Source organism: Rhineura floridana, chromosome 4, assembly GCF_030035675.1.
Source record: "Rhineura floridana isolate rRhiFlo1 chromosome 4, rRhiFlo1.hap2, whole genome shotgun sequence".
Classification (NCBI taxonomy): Eukaryota; Metazoa; Chordata; class Lepidosauria; order Squamata; family Rhineuridae; genus Rhineura; species Rhineura floridana.
The window spans coordinates 70,873,258-70,892,662 of NC_084483.1; the positions used below are offsets into that span (position 1 = coordinate 70,873,258).

General features: G+C 42.1%; 1 protein-coding gene and 1 long non-coding RNA gene across 13 annotated transcripts in view; one reads left to right on the forward strand and one right to left on the reverse strand.

Annotated features, from left to right (window-relative positions):
- LOC133383179 (uncharacterized) overlaps positions 1-6,140 on the forward strand; it is a 28,208-nt gene extending 22,068 nt beyond the window's left edge. The window contains exon 3 of the long non-coding RNA XR_009762198.1: positions 6,000-6,140. This is a non-coding gene — a long non-coding RNA (uncharacterized LOC133383179). The remainder of the gene's footprint in view (positions 1-5,999) is intronic.
- BACH2 (BTB domain and CNC homolog 2) overlaps positions 1-19,405 on the reverse strand; it is a 244,345-nt gene that overhangs the window by 81,547 nt on the left and 143,393 nt on the right. The window contains exon 1 of one of the 12 annotated variants that reach the window (XM_061623348.1): positions 1,612-1,707. The exons of the other annotated variants lie outside the window; for them this stretch is intronic. The gene's annotated coding sequence lies outside the window, so the exon portion shown is untranslated. Of the gene's footprint in view, positions 1-1,611; positions 1,708-19,405 lie in introns of those variants that run through there. 12 annotated transcript variants of the gene reach the window in all.

Consider the following 19,405-nt stretch of genomic DNA (forward strand, 5'->3'; position numbering starts at 1 on the left):
GACTCTGCAGAAAGCCATAGACACATGCAAGGCTAGTGAACAAACCCTTGTGCAAATGCAAGAAATGCATCCTTTAGAAGCTGATAGCATGCATTATATCAGCAAAAACAAACATTCTAACATGCATATGCCATCATGCAAAAACATGCATATGCCATCATGCAAAAATAGTGCTGAGCCCAGAAGATTTCAAAGTGAGAGTTGTGGATACTGTGGCAAAATTTATGATCCTGGCAAATTCCTAGCATTTGGAACTATTTGCAGAAGCTGTGGTAAAAGGAAATCATTATGCAAGAGTTTGCAAACAATCTAAACAGAAAAAAATCTGCACAGCATGTGAAACAGATAGGCAATGATGATCTATACAGTAAGTCAGACAGTGATATTTTCTACATGCATGACATCAACACAGTGCATACTAAGACAAAAAAGTGGTTTGTCAAACTTGTATTAGCACCTTGCCCAGAAAGTTGCAGTCCTGGGTCAAGCAAGACACTGAATGTCAAATAGACAGCAAGGCTGTGGAGTTGGTACGCCAAACCTTCGACTCCGACTCCTCTATTTTTCTACTGTCCGACTCCCGACTACTTCATAAATGGCAAATGTATATTAACTAGTAATAACAAATTTACAGTAGTAAAATGGTAGCACAAGGCATTTCATCACCACCACGTGAATAATCAGGCTAGATTGATAAAATATAAAATATATTTATTTGATTAAAATTTCTGAACAAGAAAACTTTCCTAAATTCCTATGGAAGTTTTTATTTTGAAGCTGGAGTTGGTACATTTCCACCAACTCCGAGTCCACCCAAAATTGCTTCCAACTCCACGACTCCGACTCCACAGCCCTGATAGACGGTGGTGCATCTGTAAATGTAATGGGTTACAGAGATTATCTCAATATTATGCAAGATGGAGAGGCAAAGCCATCACCAAGCAAAGCTAAGCTGAGACTATATGATGGCACAGTTCTCACACCACTAGGTCAATGTGTGCTGCAGGCAGAATATCAAGGAAAAAGATATCAGCCAGAATTCCAGGCAAAAGCCCCTACTATCAGCAAGCACTGGTGAACGTATGCAACTGGTAACTGTCATGCCCTCGTGCCCTCAAGAGCCACGGGGTGCATGCTTCAGACCCAATTCCCCCACCTTGGGCAATTGATCTGGAACCCAATTCCCAATTTCCCCTTGCCAAGGCTGTGCAAACCAACATCAACCCTGCAAGGTAGAAGATAGGCTGCCACCACCCCTTCACTGGTTCAACTCTGAGCTAGGGGAACTCAGAGCCCAGAAATAGGTAAACCAAGGTTCAAGAAGACAAGAGCCAAACAAACACTCCTTGTCCAGAAACCTCTGGTAAAACCAAAATACACTCCCTCCTTTTGGTAGTTTGTGGTCAGGTGCTGAATTCAGAACCAACTTGGTCTCGCACAATGAATACACAAGGTTAATAAGAAGTAGCTTTATTAAAAATGTAAGTGCACATTTAATATATAGCAGCAAAACAATTCCTCAAAACCACACTCAACCAGGGGTTTAGGTATAACACAAGAGAGTTCAAAACCCAACAGAAAATAATAAACTAACTAGCCTGTTCTACTTACTGAAGAGGTAGTTGCTGGTAAATCTCATCTCTCCTCAGAGAGAATAACATCAGGTTGGTAAGCAGCAGTAGAACCCCATATGGCATCCAAAGAACAACCAGGGGACCATTTCAGAGAACGCCCCAGGGGAACAAAGGCTATGGGTCTCAGCCCCTATACTTAAGGAAAAAGGCACACAACGGTTCAGGATGAATCAGCCAATCAGGGGGCTTTCTGATGCAATCATATTCCCGAAGCTTCTTCACTTTTTCGCGCCTTGCAGGCCCCCCCTCCCTTCTCTGATCTCAATCTTCTCAGGCCCGCATGGCCTTGAGTACCAGGCTCCCAGCAGATTAGCAGAGGTAAACAGGTGTTTCTGTTCAGGCCTCCCAACTGCTTGCAGCTGGAAACAAAACTTAAAATTTTCCTCTCACAGAGGCCTGTCTCCTTCCAAGATGTAACTCCCACAATTCCCTGTATCTGAGCCATGTTACAAGAAAACCAGGTTAACAAATTGCAAGTTCATGACACACTCCCTTTTCAAGAAGATGACGTCAGAACTCAAACAGTTCTGCTTCATCGCTGACACCAGCCAAAAAGGAAAAAAACACAAGTGAACAATAAACCATACAACTTCTTATAACATTTCATTAAAAGGGAAATATTTCAATATGCTCCAAGCATGTTAGCTACCTCAGGACTTATGCCTTACTAAAATAGGTTTCAAAAAGATGAACAAAAAGAAAATTCAAAAAACAAACAGTACCTAGGAAGACTCCTAAAATACCCACAAGAATGAAACAACAAAAAAGAACTTTATTTCAAAAGTAAAAAAGATAACAATAAAAATGGGCAGTCCAAAATCTGGTCCAATATCCAAAACAAGGTCATAAGCCATAAAATCAGGTCAAATCCCAAAAAACCTGTTAAAAATCTCAAAACTGTAAAATCAGCGTCCAAACAAGCCACAAGTCATCAGAACCAAAAAATTAATCGTCTGGGGCGGGAGCACGACGTTATCTCATCCCTTTATATGAGTGATTGTGAAATCAAAATCTTGAAGAGCTAGGCTCCATCTCAAGTGGATAAGCATCATGGTAGCCATAGAGTAACCTGGTAAGCTTTGCATCTGTACAGATCCAAGTAATTTAAACAAGGCATTATTTTGAGCTCACTACCAGATGCTCACCATAGAAGAAATCTTACCAGACCTTGCCAAGGCAAAAATATTCTCTGTCTCAGATGCAAAGGATGGGTATTGGCAAAACTTATTAAATGAAGAAAGCAGCCACCTTACTACATTTTGGACCCAAGAAGGACGTGTTAGGTGGCTGAGAATGCCCTTTGGAATAAAAACAGCAGCAGAAGAGTATCAGCGCCACCAACAAGATGCACTGGCGGGTCTCAAACGAATCTGTCTAATTGCAGATGACATTTTGGTATATGGCTGTGGAGATTGAATGGAGAATGCCATAGCTGACCACAATCACAACCTCATATCTCTCCTGGAAAGGGCAAGAAAAGTCAATCTGAAACTCAATAAAAATAGGATGAGGCTACGACTGACAGCAGCACCCTGTATGGGACATCTCCTGACATCGCAAGGCTTACAACCAGATCCAGAAAAGGTGAGAGCTGTCCAGCAGATGCCTAAACCATCCAATACCAAATCTGTTCAGTAGTTACTGGGATTTGTTAATTATATGACTAAATTTATTCCTTGCCTTTCTGATGTTTGTGAGCCTCTCAGATGACTATTGGACACGGGTGCAACTTGGGTGTGGCTGCCTCAACATGATGCAGCCCTCCAACAGATCAAAGACTTGGTTACTAGACATCCCGTGTTGATGTATTATGACATGAATGAAGATGTCACCATCCAATGTGACGCCAGTGAAACCGGCCTGGGTGCTGTACTTTTGCAAAAAGGACAGCCTGTTGTTTTTGCATCAAGGTCTTTATCACAGACTGAACGACATTATGCCCAAATTGAAAAAGAATGCTTAGCAATAATATTTGCTTGTGAAAAATTTGACCAATATATACGAGGTCAGAAATGCATTAAGGTTGACAATGATCATAAGCCTCTAGAAGTTATTTTTAAGAAGTCATTGCTATCAGCTCCAAAACGCCTCCAACACATATCCCTTGAAGGTACAATATATAAAAGGAGCTGAGATGTACATAGCAGATCTCCTATCCAGAGCACCCTTGCCACATGACAGGCACACTGACAAGCAAGACTATGAGATACTCAATTCCCTTGAAGCACAAGCCAGACAAAAGGAACTAGAAAGCATTAATCAAGCTGCTTATACGCCCATCTCACATCAAGGGCTTCAAAGAGTCCAGGAACATACTTTACAGGACAAAGAGCTGCAAGTATTGATCTCTGTTGTCTTAGCAGGTTGGCCAGACACCCAGGACATAGCTCCAGTGTCTACTCAAGAATACTGGAACTATAGTGATGAATTAAGTGTCCAAGATGGCATCATATTCAAAGGACACCGAATACTCATTCCAAACGCCATGAGAAAAGACATATTATCAAGAATACATCGCAGTTATTCTGGAACAAAAGCATGTCTGTGGAAAGCTAGAGATGTGGTATACTGGCCAACAGAGCTTGGAAAAGTTACTTTTTTGAACTACAACTCCCATCAGCCCCAGCCAGCATGGGGCTGATGGGAGTTATAGTTCAAAAAAGTAACTTTTCCAAGCTCTGCTGGCCAAGCATTACTAATGACATCAGAAACCTTGTACGCAACCGTGATGTGTGTGCTGAGTTCCAAGCCAGTCAGCAAAAAGAACCATTGGTGATACACAGCATTCCTAACAGACCATGGAGTAAGATAGGGATGGACTTTTTCACAGAAAATGGCAGCAATTATCTCATTCTGGTAGACTACTATTCAGACTTCTGGGAAATGGATAAACTGCCAGATACAACTTCAGCAACTGTAATAGAAAGAATCATGAACCACTTCAGCAGACTTGGCATATCTGAGTGTGTGATTTCAGATGGTGGACCACAGTTCACTTCCAAACAATTTGCCACATTTTCAAAAGACTGAGAATTTCACCACATAATGTCATCTCCCTACAACAGTCAGTCTAATGGCAAAACTGAATCAGCCGTCAAAATTGCAAAAACTCTATTAAAGAAAACAGCAAGAAATAAAGAAAACATGGCAAGCTATCCTGGAATGGAGAAATACTCCAACTGCTGGCATGAATAGCAGCCCAGTGCAAAGACTTATGTCCAGATGCATACGATCCTTTCTACCTACAGCTCTTGCATTATTGAAACCCAAAATTGCAATGAAAGTCACAAACCAGCTGCAACACAAACACAATGAAACTAAAAGCTATTATGACAGGGATTCAAAAGAGCTACCACCTCTGCACACTGGAGATTCTGTATGTGTCCAATTATTTCCTCAAGACAAGACATGCCCTTGGACAAAAGGAACATGCATGGGACAAATAAATCCCCGGTCTTATATTGTTGAAGTCAATTGGTGCTCATATCGACGGAATTGTAAGTTCATTTGCTTAATGAGTCCTCAGGGACTTAAAGACACCTCAGATGTGGGGGATGATGATACATAGGATAATTCCATCATTCCATGTGCTCATGAAGATGCACACCATACACCAGGCCCTGAACCACAAACTAAAGACACATGTAACTGTATCACCAACACCGAACAGTGACCTTGTCAAGAGCACACGTACCCGCAATCATATCAAACCACCTAAACGATACAGATTTTGTATTAGATGACTGATTTTAATTATCAGTCGTTCAGAACCAGCGCTACTTGCAAGTTAATTGTTTAGTTCGAGAAGTTGTATTTACGTTGTTTGTATGTTCTTATAACAAATATGACATTGGGGATGTTATAATAGGTAGCAGTTCCATCCAGCAGGGGGAACTGCAGGGAGACTGCCATGGAGATCTGGGGGCTGAGCTCTAGAGTAAAGGTCAGGTGGGAGGAGCCTGAGCAAGCACGGTAGATTTTGTAAGCATTCTCTTAATAAAGCTTTAGTTATAGCAAGCAGGTTTCTGTCTTCTCTCAGCAAAGAAAACACTATTAAAACATGGGACATTTCAAATTCTGTACTAAGGAATACAAATTAGTACTCTGTTAATTCCAGCCAAACATCTACTCATTTTCTTACTTTCACATACTTGTACCAAAAAGTGCATGGTTTATTTTGAATCCAATATCTGAGCTTTTGCATATGTAGACTTTTTGGAAAGTACAGTGGTTGGCAATTACAGTGGTTGGTTGCTAAACTGGGAGAAGAAGGGAGTAGTACAGGCATCAAAGAAACAACTGAACTGAATGCATCTCTCAAAATGTGATTCAACGCTCTTCCTCGTCTTCCTCTCCTTCTATCAGACTCTAAGGGATAGTTGTCAAGTGGGTGAGGAATGAACAAGATTATTAAAGTGATGAGACACAGCAGACACCACAGGACATGCTTAGACCGTTGAACCGTCACCATTCTGCTGGACCCTCTTCCCCCAATTCAATTCAATCCACGCCGTAAGTATTACAATATCCCAAAATTGTGTGGCGAAGGAGCAGGAGAGTATTATGGGCTGTATCCAGTGTCATCTTTGTGCTAGTGGAAACTCCATTCCCACAAGGCAGGGCACCCAATTTTGTCCCCCAGAAGGCTGCTCCTGGGGGCTGGGGGGCAGTGTTGGGATAAGGCACAGAGGGCTGCAGTAGATGGAGAAACTGGTGAACAGCAGGACCCTGCCTTATACACATGTCACCATTTTATATCAGCACAGGGGTAGGAGAAATTAGGCCCAAAGGCTGCATGTGGTCCTCCAGGGCTCTGTATCTGGCCCTCGAGACTCTTCCCAGGCCACAACCTTTACTTGTCCTGCTCTGTGGCTCCCTTGAGTGCCTTTGCCTGCTTGCAACGTGTCTCTGAACTGAGAGAATGCATCTTGCTTGCCTGGATGAACAACAGATGATGGAAAAATGGGTATGGATGCATAGCGTCTATGTAGGAACCTCGTCTGCTGCATGGCTTGGATGCAGCCTACCATACAAAGGCAACACATCCATTTCTCTGCCCATGTTTGCCTTTGGCCCCACCCGCTACTGGCATATGGCCCCCAGAAGGTTGACCATGAGGGAATGCAGTCCTTGACTGCACCCCTGTGCTAGCACAAAGCTGCCCAGAGTGACAAAATGAGGAGTTGGACATGGCAGGGCAGGAGAGGGTTTCTACCAGTTGTCAGCTTTATCTCCTTCTCTTGACCAACCCTCAAACGATAGTGGCTTGGTTTCCTGTTCCTACAGTGGCAGGAAATCTGAACAACTCATTCTAAGGGTATATTTTATGGGTTAAGGCTACCATTTCCCCCCACCATCTTGCCAGACATGCTTGTGTGAGGTGGGACAGGGTAAAATAACAAGAGAATGGGAAGAATATAGCAATTGTCAGGGTCCTGTATGAGATAGTATGGAATCACACCTGGCCCAGTGAAATGCTTCACTTCAAAACAAGATACTGTCAAACATGGCACCCCAAGGCCAACAATAGCCAAAATGTGTAAAAATTAATAAGGAAATGGGCATGTGCACCCCAAATTAAGGTTTGTTTATTTATTTATTAAGGTTACGGCCACCTGAAACAATTGTATGACGCCTCATAGAAGACACTCTTTTGGACATTTGGGTGCATCCTTTGGGGTGGCGTAACTCTTATTACAGAGTGTACACCTGCAAATCTTTTTTTAAAATAAATAAATAGTTATTACTGACATAGGTTTGTATCCTTGCACTTAACAAAACTTAACGAGACATAGGTCACTATCACCTCAGTCCACTGTTAGTTCCCAAATGCTGTACATATATGATTTGCAGTGTCACAAAGCCTATTGTGGGGTACACCTCACCATATATTTTCAGGTACACACCTCCAGTTCCTCATTTTCTTCTGCATATTTTGACTGTTATTGGCATAGTACCTCCAGGCTTTACAGTGCCTTGTGCCAAAATGAAGGATTTAGGTCATATGTAAGTCAATAATATCTCATAAGGGCACTTCCCTGGAGATGCGGGTTTGTGGTAGTCTAAAACATTATGAATCTATATAATATCCATCAGAAATACAGTGTATAGGTGGGATGAGATTAAAACATTGGTAGGATTCTATCTATACATCAAACTGCATAAAAACCATGTTCTACAAGTTCTGTTAAGACCTATACATGTAGCTTCTAAAAACATTATATGGAAAAATATTAGTCCTCAAATGTTGATTTTACCATGTTGATTTTGTTTTTAAAAACAAAAATGGAACCTTGTGGCCATAATGCATCTTAAATTGTATGCAAATTCAAAGTGTTATATATAAATTTGAAGCTTGAGGTATGTTCTTTCAAATGGTGCTGGGATTCCTTGTTCTGTCTCAGTTATTTCAATAGATATTGAACTGTATACAGAAGAGAGTAAAAAAAGGGTTTACATGGAATCTTCCTGGGGGGTGATTCCGAGAGACTTTTTGTATGTGCTAGAACTCTTCTTCCTGAGCATTTTGGCATACACTATGCTTTTGCTGCAATACGTTTCAGGTTAAAACTAGATTGACTGGGCTACATCACTGGCTCAGAGTGCCTTTGCCCTTTCACAAAATAGGTCTTTTAATTCAAGCAGCAGCAGAGAGGAAAAAAGCCAATGTATTGTGACACACGTAAACTTGCAAAAATTAATCGCACAGGCCCCTGAAATGCTTTAACATAGTAAACTTCAGAAATGCACCCATTTCCAAACCCTGCAGCCAGTTGTACTGTAACGTCTTCTGCTTTATGCTGACAACCTCTCTTTCCCCCTCCACTCATTCAGACACAATGCCTTCAGGTCTGCCTAAGTAATATAATTCACTGAAGTGGAATTCCCTTGATACCTGCTGCAGTACTCAGTGACAATATCATTTATACTCTACACTGTCATGCCATGACACTGATACATTGGCTTTCATCCCTCATTCATTGCAGAGTGTTCAGTTTCACCTTCCACTGTGCCCTTTCACAGCACATGTGTACAAATTTACTCCATTCATCCCCAATTACAGAGCTCTGTTGAAATGCCCTCATTGCATTTATATTCTGCACTCCAAATGTCAACCTTATTTGAGAATTCCAATTACGTCAAAGATTCCTCCATTAACAATAACTGCAACACAGCATTCTTCAAGCAAGCATCCTAACAGTGTACCCAGAGAAGACGAGTTATACAGTAAAATGCATTATTACAGCAAGTAGCTGCAGCTAAATGCTGTATATTATTTAATGAAAGCTACAGTGACTGGCTGGAGGTGCAACCATCAAATGTTCTGCTGAGATTAGGTCATTGTCTGTGTAAGTGGGCAATGTTAATAAACCGATGCCGTTCTGCATACTGATATGGGAAGGGACATTTCTTTCTGTATTTGAAACATTTCCGTCTTGGTCTTCATTGCAAACAACCATTCCAGAGTGAGTAACAGTAAAATGTACATAAAAACAGCAACATAAAATGGACACGTAACAGCATAAAATAAAGCACATAAATTTCAAGCATAAAAACATCAAATCAGACATCACGCTCTGCCAAAGGCCTGGGCAAATTCAACTACGTCAGTATAGTACCAGGCATATCTCAGAGGCAAGGGAATTCTGAAGCTGGGCTGCTACTACCAAGAAAGCTCTTTGCATTGCTGTCAACCAAACCTCAGTAATAAGTGGCAATGCCGAGACAGCTTCTCTGGGTGATCTTAATATATGGGCTGGTATATGGGTGAGCAGGTGTTCTTTCAGGTAACTAGGGCTTTGTGTGCCACTATTAAAATCATAGCCAAGAAACCCTACCTTCTATGCCTTTGGTAAGGATGGGAATTGATATAATTTAGCCACTTGGTTTATTCTTATACTATAATAATCATTCAACTTACTCTGATACAGAAAAGTCTCCAAAAGACTTAAAATTAGAAAAGAGATACAATTAAAATACCAATTACATAAAAAAGTTAAAACATAAGCAGAAACGCTAAAAATGATCATATATAACTCTTCGATCAATAATCAACACACACATGCCAACAAATTAACTAAGACAAATGACCTCAAGAAACGGTGAAAGATGTGAACAATCAAATGCCGAAAAAAGAGAGCAGTCTTTCCTTGCACTCAAAATATATTAATGTAAGTACCAGGTGAGTCTTTCAGGGGAGAATCCTCCATGAGGGCAGGGAGAGGCACCACTAAATCTGTTCCTCCTTCTGAAGGAGCAGATGGAGTGTAAAGTTTGGGCTGTTTATATAGTTTTAATTGTTTTATTGATTTTTATTGTAGTGTATTTGTTTCATTATTAAGTGACCCATCCAGAGATTGCCTGCAATGAAGCGCAGAATATAAATCCCATAAAACAAACAAAATAGTAAAGAGAAGCAAACAAATCACAGTCAATTAACATGGCCAGAGTAGATTTAGGCTGCTTTCACACATGGGGCTAATAGCGCTAGTTTAACGGATTAAAAATCTAGTGCTTCGTTCCGGATTTCAAAAGTCCCTTTCACACTGCAGTACCAATTTAGCAGCATTTCATGCAATGGTCTTTCACACAGCACTCTCACCTACCGCAGCCGTTAGAAGACTGCTTATTTTCCCGCCTTTTCTATTCAAAAGCTCTGCTTGTTCCTTCTGCGTGGGGGGTTGAAAGAGGCGCAATAGCGATCAGCTGAGAGGTGCGGCAGTGCAGCAGCAGAGGCTCTGGTTGAGCACAAGCAGCAGCAGCACAGGCTGCTCTCAGGAGCAGCTGGGATCGGCTGGGAGGTACGGCGGTGGCAGTGCAGCAGCACGCGAAGGCTGCATGCTGGGAGGGCTGTTGGTAAGGGTGGGAACACACTGCATGCTGGGAAGGCTGTTGGTAAGTGTGGGAATGCACTGAATGCTGGGAAGGCTGTTGGTAAGGGTGGGAATGCACTGCACACTGGGATGGCTGTCACGTGAGCAGCGGCAGGTAGCACAAAACTCCTGCAATCTTCCGGGTTCCCAGCCTGCTATCGGAATTTTTCTGGTATCATTTATTGCGGAAATTAGTGCTAAATTTCCACTACATTCCACCAGAATTCCGGAGCTACCCGTTATGTCGTGTGAAAGCTCAAATTTTATGCGCAATTTAACAGGAAATAAATCATCAGAATAACAGAATAAAGTGCAGTCTGAAAGCACCCTTAGGAAGGTCTAGATTAGGGACTGTATCCAATTATTTCCTTCCGCTTGCAGAAGTCTTTGATCTAGCAGAGGCAGAGATGCAGAGGCGATTGCCCCTTCTCTTTGCAGCTGTTCTGGAGGGTCTCTCAAACCCCTGGAGCAGATTTTCAGGAGCTGCAGGGAGAGGAGAAAATGGCAAAAACTGGGTTCCCTCCTCTTCCATAAGTTGAGGCATCTGCTGGATCAAAAGTCCTAAACGGAAAGGCACAACTGGATTCAACCTTAGGGCTGCAGACATATAAAAAGCTATTAATCAGGTAGGTAAACTGAACCTCTATGTACTGAAGCAGTTTATCTCTTGCTGTCAGATGCTGGGGGGGAAAACAACAAGTGACTGGTATCACTTTCATGCCCTGCCTATGACAACTACCTGGTTGCTGTTGGAAACATAGTGCTAGACTTGACGGACTTTGGTCTTGTCCAGCAATGCAGGTTAAAAGCACAACTACATTTTTGGATGAAAAATTTAAACCAAGAGGTTTTGTAGCCACTTATTCCAAAACTCTTTAAACTATTTACACATGTATGCTATTTTTGCTTTTTAAACTAAGCAAGTTCCAATGCTTTCACTCATACAGAGCAACTACTATTTTAACCTGACAACTCCCTCTTGTTGCAACAGAGCCAGCCCCCAAATCCAAAACAAAGAAAGATCTTACCAGACAGACAGAGGCAAGACTGCAAGCAAGCCAATTGTGAGCATTTAACAGACTAACTATGCTTCATCTATGGCTCCAGATTATATGAGTCTTTATTTTCAGTTGTACACAAAAGGGCAATAGATGGAAAGTCTTATTAAAACCACTAATTTTTGTTGTCCGCCTACACTTCCAACACCTACAAGGCAAGTACATAAATGCAACAAAGAGAAAGAAAACAAAAAAACCCAGAATGATGTCTCATTTTAACCCGACCCAGCACAAGCCTCTTCCTCTCCATCTGTCCTCGCCACCCAAAATGTTAGCTACTTCTTGAGGGACAGATGTAGAAAAAATAAACAAACATATAGAGCCATGATGGTGACAGATCCCCCGCTGCAACCACATAGGAAGCTGGAAGAAAATGTTTGTAGGTAGGTCCAATTTATGGATCAAAAGAATTGGTTGAGCAGGGTAGAATATTCACTGGGTTCTTTTCTCCTAACTGGGGACTCCAATACAAAAGGGAATCTGTCTGGGTTCTGCATTTCTCACTTGTGCATCTCTTTTGTTCCATGGAATAGGATTTCCCACCTCACTCTCTTTCTATATTATCGGAGCAGCTCTTTCTTCAAACAGATCAAGTTGGCCCTCAAGGACAACGAGACAAGGGTTTCATGCTGGCTGGTGGTTCTCCAGGATTAGCTCAATAACTGAAATATCTCAACATCAGCTGTAAATTCATACATGTTGGGGCTCCCTGATGCCAAAACAATAATTTATTAAAGCTGCAGAAAATGTTTCACAATAATGAAGTGATATGTTAAGATAATAAGGAGATATGTTAAGTTTGCTCTGAATTGGTCGGGTTTCAGGCCTGGTTTTGGCACAGAAACAGCTTTGGTTGCCCTGTATGTTGACCTCTGTCGGGAGAGAGACAGGGGAGTGTGACTCTGTTGATTCTCCTTGATCTCTCAGCGGCTTTCAATACCATCGACCATGGTATCCTTCTGGGAAGACTAGCCGAGTTGGGCGTGGGAGGGACTGCATGGCAGTGGTTCCGCTCCTACTTGGCGGGTCAGCTCCAGAAGGTGGTGCTTGGGGAACATTGCTTAGCACCCTGGACTCTCCAGTATGGGGTTCCACAGGGGTCAGTTCTGTCCCCCATGCTGTTCAACATCTACATGAAACCGTTGGGTGCAGTCATCCAGAGCTTTGGAGTGCGTTGCAGCACTATTTCTCCTTTTCATCTTCAGGTGAAGCTGTCAATGTGCTGAACCGGTGCCTGGCTGCAACAATGGACTGGATGAGGGCTAATAAACTGAGACTCAATCCAGACAAGACTGAGATGCTGCTAGTGGGTGATTCTTCTGACCGGATGGTGGATGTCCAACCTGTCCTGGATGGGGTTGCACTCCCCCTGAAGGAGCAGGTTCGTAGCTTGGGGGTTCTCCTAGAATCATCTCTGTCACTTGAGGCTCAGGTAGCCTCGGTGGCACGGAGTGCCTTCTACCAATTTCGGTTGGTGGCCCAGCTACGCCCCTATCTGGACAGGGATAACCTGGCTTCAGTTATCCATGCTCTGGTAACCTCCAAGCTAGATTACTGCAATGTGCTCTACGTGGGGCTGCCTTTGAAGACGGCTCGGAAGCTGCAGCTTGTGCAAAATGCAGAGGCCAGATTGGTAACAGGGACCAGACGGTTCAAACACATAAAACCGATTCTGGCCTGCTTGGATTGGCTGCCTGTATGTTTCCGGACTCGATTCAAGGTGCTGGTTTTAACCTATAAGGCCTTACACGGCTTGGGACCACAATACCTGATGGAACGCCTGTCCCGACACAAACCCACCCATACACTATGCTCAGCATCCCAGGCCCTCCTCCAGGTGCCTACTCCGAGAGAAGCTGGGAGTCTGGCAACAAGGGAGAGGGCCTTCTCAGTGGTGGCCCCTAAATTATGGAATTATCTTCCTGATGAGGTGTGCCTGGCGCCAACACTGTTATCTTTTCGGTGCCAGGTCAAGACTTTCCTCTTCTCCCAGGCATTTTAGCATGTTTTTTTTAATTGTTTTCAGTTTTTTTTAAATTGTGTTTTTAAATTGTTTTTTGTTTTTTAAAATTTGTATCTTTGTTTTTATTGTTTTAATTGCTATAAACCACCCAGAGAGCTTTGGCTATGGGGCGGTATATAAATGTAATAAATAAATAAACTACTGCTAACCAATCACCATGATGACTTTGTTGTTATTGTTAATCATAGCACTGAGCAACATTATAACAGGTGCCACCTCCAACATCCTAGTCTGTATCTGTATTAGATTTGTACTGGTTTTATGTATTTTTTCATATTGATATTTTTTACTGTTAAATCACTTTTGAGGTATTTTATATGAAGTGATTTGTAAACGGAATTACGCAAGCAAAAAACGCTGTTAGCAAAACTTTAAGCAGCACTGTCAGGCTGGCAGGCATTGCATTACAAATGGGAAGGGGCTGAGGTTATGTGGAAACACTTCTTGTCTGCATTCCCAATATGCTCACAGACATAAATGCTCACAGAATCAAATCATATAGTCAAAATTAAGCACTTTTAAATACCACTGATTTCAGTGGGAGCAATTTAAGCAGACTCTTAACTCTTCAACTGAAATTCAACATCCTTAACTTTGGCTCGATCACTCACAAAGTTATCAAAGAAGTTACTAACCAATGTAATGATGTGGAACTGTATGAGTGATCAGTCTACAAAATACACAGAAAGCTGCCTTGTAGCAGATCAGGCTATTTATCTATCTAGCCCAATACTGTCCACTCTGACTGGCAGCAGCTCACCAGTATCTTTCACATCACCATCTACCATATATTTTTACCTGGTGATGCCAGGGATTGAACCTGGGATCTTCTGCATGCAAAGCAGGTGCTGTACCCCTGAGCTACGGCCCCTCCCATAATGTAGATTACAGTGAAAATAAAAATCCCACCAGTCATAATCCTATTTGAAGATGCAGCAGCATTGTACAGTCAAGCATGCTATTAAGACTAAACACTGTACTTCAGAATTTGCTTTGTACATTAGACTAATTTTTTATACATATGACACACAACACTTTGCAACTCCATTTACTGGCCTCATGCATACCTAATTTTTTTCCTTCCGTGAAACCATACATGCATTTCAAAGCAATTCTATTTTAGCATGCACATGACTAACTCTACTTACATCTTCTGCCTATTTAGCAGAAACCCACCTTGACAGCAGACACAGCTGGGTGAAGACAGTTCAGAAAGCCAGCTTCCTTTTTTCATTAAAACAGTTTTCGAAATAACACACTGCTATGTCCATTGACCTTCCATTATGGCATGGTTTTTCATGAACTCTCTGTGAGTTGCTACAAATATGCTAATGATTAATAAGAGACAGCCCAAGGTTAAATTGTTTAATTGCTGCCTCAGGTGGAGTAGCAAATGGCCCCATGAAAAACAAACAAAACAATTTGGCACCTGAGGAAGAATATTCCACAGGTATCTCTTCTTCCCATGGCAGCAAATATATGACAACAAATCTGGTCTCCTTTCATAACACTGAAAATCAGCTGACTGTATGTGGCTACCTCACTTTGCCTACTGGGTAGGGCCACCTCTGCGCAGAGATATGATAGCACTCTTCAAGTACTTGAAAGATTGTCACACAGAGGAGGACCAGGATCTCTTCTCAATCATCCCAGAGTGCCGGACATGGAATAATGGGCTCAAGTTACAGGAAGCCAGATTTCAACTGAACATCAGGAAAAACTTCATAACTGTTAGAACAGGTACGACAATGAAACTAATTACCTACAGAGGTGGTGCGCTCTCCAACACTGGAGGCTTTCAAGAGGCAACTGGACAGCCACCTGTCGGGTATGCTTTAAGTTTGATTCCTGCATTGAGCAGGGGGTTGGACTCAATGACCTTATAGGTGCCTTCCAACTCTACTCTTCTATGATTGCCAATCTTTTTTGGCCCATGGGCCCTTTTACAAATCAGAAAAACGGTCATGGGCATCACACGTATACTGCAACCAAGCACACGCTGCAACTTATTCTATTGTCTACCAACAGAATGCTTCTTTCATACCTACTATGGCTTCTCATGACATCAGGGCCAATCCTGAAACTGAGACAAACCCTAGTGTGGGAAGAAGCCACAGCACAGGCTTCTCCTACATCAGAGATGGGAAAACTGTGCACCCCCCTCCAGATGTTAGTGAACAACTTCCGTAATTCCTGACCAGTGCTAGCTGGTGCTGATGGATCCCAACATCTGGAGGACCATAGGTTTCCCTACCTCTGTCCTACATGGCCCTGCTGTTTACCTCACTATCCTGATGCCACAGGGTGTGGCACCTCAGCAGCAATCATGCCACTGGGACTGGCAACTGCCTCTCCTTACCCTTTCCCATCACTTCTGCCTGCTTATAATTTTGCATGTTTCAGTTTCTTCCAGTCTTCATCTCTTCGCTCACTTGCCCAGATTTAAATGGCCAGAAACTGGACAGTCTCCTCTCTTGCCCCTTATTGGCAAAACATAACTAAAACTGACCCCTCCCACAGAGTGTGATACGAGGATGAATGAGGGGATTAACAATTATTGTAAAGGCACTTAAACTAGCAGTAATATATAATAGATTAACAACATGCTTTTCTAAAGATCATTTCATATTGCAGAAGTTCCAAATACATCTGGTATTGGTAGCATTTAAAGCGTTATGCAAAATGGGTCACATAGTACTCAAGTCACAACCACAGTGCCCTCAGATCAGACACTAAATGACTGTACAGTATGGGACAAGCACAGAAGGAAGTATTGAAACTGCAGTAAAATTAAAACTTATGTGGTCAGAAGAATTTAAGTTTCACTGGCTAAGGTTACAGAAAGTGGATTTCACTAGTGTTATCTTTTTAAGCAATCTTTCACTGAAATTGTCTTGAAATAAATGACTAGCGCTGGCACACGAAGTATTCTATGGGAAACTTTACGGTCCATAAAAGACAGTGGCTGACCATCAGGGAAACACTCATTATTAGGGCACAATTTATGGAGGGTCACCTATGATTACTTTCTAGGAGCATCTATATCCCTGGTTATTATTAGCACGCACGCACACAAAACCACCACAACAAACCATTCTAAAATATACACTACCTTTCTGTTGTTACAATTTAACCTGAAATATATTCCAAAACAAGCCTCTGAATCTTGTTATAATTCTTGACTCCTTTCCCTGCTGAACTATCTTTTTGTGTCCCTCTCCGAATGCTGAAGCATGACACCGAATTCCTGCTTCTTCCAACCAACATTGTGATATATATCAGGTTTACCAATCTGAGATGAGAAGATGGACCTCCAGCACTGGAGTCAAACTCAGATAGGCAAGGTGTGTGTGTGTGTGGGGGGGTGATAATTCAGCATTAAAGTAACTTAAGTTACATTTCACATGTCTGTTAGAACACGGACAAAACTAGGGAAGGAACGCCAGACTATTTCAAACCACGGGACATGCAAAACAAAAATGGCTTCCAAGTTTTAATTTCATGTTCAGTGAGGTTACAAATGACATTTATCTTAATTTAGTGTCTGCATACTGCAGTTTCCAACAAAGGCATAAAAAAGGGAAATAGCAGTTTCTCACTATGATGCCGCCCTATTTCAAGAGTCAGCAGTTCCATTAGCTTTATTATCCTGTATGACAGTGACAGATGGTTGACTGTTCAACACCTTCTGATAACATTATAAACGAAGAGTTATTGAGCCCATGTCTTCTCCTTGCAGAACAATTTCCATCACAAATGTGAAACCATGCTACCCTGGTCCAGCTCTACTTTTGTATAAAAATGATTTGTGCAAGACTTGTGCAAGAACGTGGATAGGAGCTTGCTGTCAAAAGCACATCAGAAAAAACAGCACAGTGTAGATTAGGGATTGATTAAATTTTTCAGCCCAAGGAGTACATTTCCTCACCTGCAACCTTCCAGGGGCCACATTCCACTGGTGGCTGGGACCAGCAAAATTGGGCAGAGTGATGGATGCAGCATTTACATTAAGTTATATTCTAGCCACACAAAAGTCTGAGGTTTATTTGCAGGTCAAGGAGAAGGGAGCTCTCGAGGTCCCAAGCCAACAAACAAAATGTAGGGTTGATGAGGTAATAAAGACGATTTATTATGGTACAATGCATTTTGGGTGACCACACCACCCTTTGTCAAGGGCAATCTTAGGAAGGCTTAGAGATAATTAAAGAACTAAAAATGTGAATTAAAAAGTTACATGCCAAGAAGCAGGGCTGTGGAGTCGGAGTCGTGGAGTCTGAAGCAATTTTGGGTGGAGACGGAGTCGGAGGTTTGGCATACCGACTCCACAGCCCTGCCAAGAAGACTGAATTCCAGAGGCTAATGCCATTGCCATTTCCCTTGACAAAGGATGGTGTGGTCACCTGAAACGTGTTGGACCATAATAAATCATCTTTATTACCTCATCAACTTTGCATTTTTTTTGTTGGCTTGCCACCTTGAGGACTCCTCTCTCCTTAACCTGAGTCTCTCTGATGTCCCCCTGCTGCTTCTGTTATTATTTGTGTGTGCGCGCACGCATTCTTCATCCTGTTAGTGGCATTATCACAGTTTAAGGACACATTCCTACCAGGCAAAAGCACTTGAGGAGAATGTGAAGTAGCGATGGGGTGGGGGCAAAGCCTGGGGAGAATCTCAAAAACAGATAAAAAGGGCTGAGGCTCCCTCCACACACACCCAGAGTGGATAGACTGAATTATACTTGTGATCCTCAGTCCAGCAAGTGATACACATTTGTTTACATGTGTGGCCACGGAGCTTGTTTTTCAACCAGCCTTTCTATATAGAAATGTATACTCAAGATGGCTGCCAATAACACCCGTTCCTAAAATATCGCAACACAGAATCAAGAGTGCATTCTTCTTGTCTTAAGCTACTGTTTGTACACCTTCTCCAACTTCGAAACTGATAAAAATAATGATAATTCCCAGATTATAGTATTAAAAGGAAGAGAGAGAGAGATCAATTGTGATGTAAGAATCTGCACATATATGCAGTCATCAGCTAGAACACAGTCTGTATTTGGTGGGTCATACTGCTGGCTCAGAATAATCTTTGGGTACAGAGTAGAACCAGAAGACTGAAAATAGGATATATAGGCATTTCCTTTTAGAAAGAGACATAGAGGTAGATGGAGGAAAAGACACTGCAGTTCCAAAATTACACACAGGTGCTAACAGTTCACCAAAAGATACATCTAAATTTTGCAAAGACATGGCTTTTATGGATTTGTAAGCATGCTGCAATTTTCTGAAAATTACAACCTGAAAGCTCAGGATTTGGGAAAGGCCATAGCTCAGTGGCAGAGCATCTGATTTGCACACAGAAGGTCCCAAACTCAATCCCTCGCATCTCCAGGTGGGGCTGCAAATCTGTCCTGTCTGAAACCCTAGACAGTTGCTGCCAGTCAGTGTATTGTCTACGCTGTGTAGACAATACAGAGCTAGAAAGACTCAAAATAAGGCAGCTTCCTATATCCTGCAAAAAGGAGAGAGAACTATACCTTTTAGCAGTCTCACTGAGCCCTCAAAGTTCAGGCACATGACAACACGACACTATATTTTAATGTAATATGTGACTTTGACACTTTTCAAATAAAATGAAATTTAAAATAAAAATGAAGTATTGTTCAAATATAAAAGCAACTAAAATGCTTTGAAAGATAGCTCAGAATGCAAAAGATTTGTCAGATGGACTGCTATGTCAGGTGCACTGCACTGAAGCAAGAATGCAACATTTACTCTCCCACCCACAGAGTTCTGCTGGACACCACTATGTATG